Source organism: Sinocyclocheilus grahami, unplaced genomic scaffold (genome assembly GCF_001515645.1).
Source record: "Sinocyclocheilus grahami isolate Dianchi unplaced genomic scaffold, SAMN03320097.WGS_v1.1 scaffold361.1, whole genome shotgun sequence".
Taxonomy (NCBI): domain Eukaryota; kingdom Metazoa; phylum Chordata; class Actinopteri; order Cypriniformes; family Cyprinidae; genus Sinocyclocheilus; species Sinocyclocheilus grahami.
Genome location: NW_015505540.1, coordinates 337,623 through 339,249, shown reverse-complemented (window position 1 = coordinate 339,249; position 1,627 = coordinate 337,623).

The following is a 1,627-nucleotide window of genomic DNA, read 5'->3' as shown; positions in this document are numbered from 1 at the left end:
TTGGCAGCACGTCACTCCCGGATAATCGAAAATGGGCAAAAAGGCGGGACGTGGGTGAAGCTGGTGCCTGGTTGCTGAAACCACGCCTGTCTATAGTGACAGCAGTGCTGACGTGCAAAGACAAAACACCTTAACTTCGTTTTTGGTCGAAAATTAGTTATTGATAATTTTGGGACATATATGATGACCTCCTTTATCATGTGTATGTATCTTGGAGAAAAGCCCCGGAGAAACCAAGGCAGAACACAGTATCATCAATTACTTCTCTTTTTCTTTAAAGGGGTCATATGATGCGATTTCAATTTTTCCTTTCATTTGCCACTGATGATTCAAACGCGAGTTTTGAGCAGTGTAGAGTAGCACTTGTTGTTTGTCATTTCTCCTATCACAAATGCAGACAGTATAAGTCATTATAATCCGTAATTATGTCCCCACTGGATGCAACGAATGCCTAGTTTATAATGTTTTTGTCTCGTCGCTCCGGCCTGACAGGGCACCATCACAGTATGGTGAGGGGCGTAACATTTCCGTCACACGCTTGAGGTATTCGGCCAATCATAACGCACTGGATAGCTGGCCAATCAGAGCACACCTCGCTTTTCAGACAGATGAGATTTGTAAAAATCGAAGCGTTTCAGAAAGGCGGGGCATAGAGGAGAAACAATAATGTACAGTATGTGGAAAATAATGTGTTTTTTGAACCTTAAACGGCATAAACACATTTCATTACACCAAATACACAAAATAATGTTCTTTTTAGCAGCATCATATGACCCCTTTAACATGGCAGGTCTATGGGACTGACTCCCTTTTGGAGCCAGCCTATAGCGGTCAGTCGATGAATTGCAGTTTTAGTCACTTCCGTGTCGGTTTCACGAGAGAGACCGTAGCCTAGTTATCGTTGGCCAGTAGCCTAGTTGAGAAAATAAAATCGTATGTTAGCTAGGTTAAACAAAAGTTAATGGCTAGCCCTGGTTTTAGCATTAGTTTGTTATAGTTTTTTAATGGAATTTTAGATTTTACTGCATTTTGTGTGTGTGTGTTTTAAAGTCAGCTGCAATAAAGCATCAAGAAAGACATGAGCTGGCCAGCCACTCTGAGACTGTTTCTTGGTAAGAGAAGAGCTTACCTATGATTTTGAGAGGTTTATTCCACTTGCCTTATAAAAGTGTGTAATTTCTTCTTGTTTTTCAGGGAACACATTTCTCTCTGTAATAAAGTGGATGGTGAGCAAAGGTGGCCTACGTTTTGGAGCTGCACCTTGGTTTTGCAGATGCCTTATAGCATCGTGACCATACGTGCCATTTTCCCAGGACGCGTCCTGGCCAGGATTTCTATATTGCCTAAAATATCTAGGTTTTGGCTTTGTTTGCGTGTGCAGACCGATCAGACGGTTCCTTATGCTTTCAAAATGCTCTCGAGGTACTCTGATGTCAAACACTGATCGATCTGAGCCGCGCTGCTTTTAAGTCGACCACATATCCTATGTACGCGTAATTGCATCGCTTTGACCGTAGATCCCACCCTCTCTCACACACCATGATTGGTCCATTATGTACAATTCCTGCATGTTATTGGTCAAACTATTTTTCTATCATTACCTTCAGCAAGCATGAAAACAGGAAAA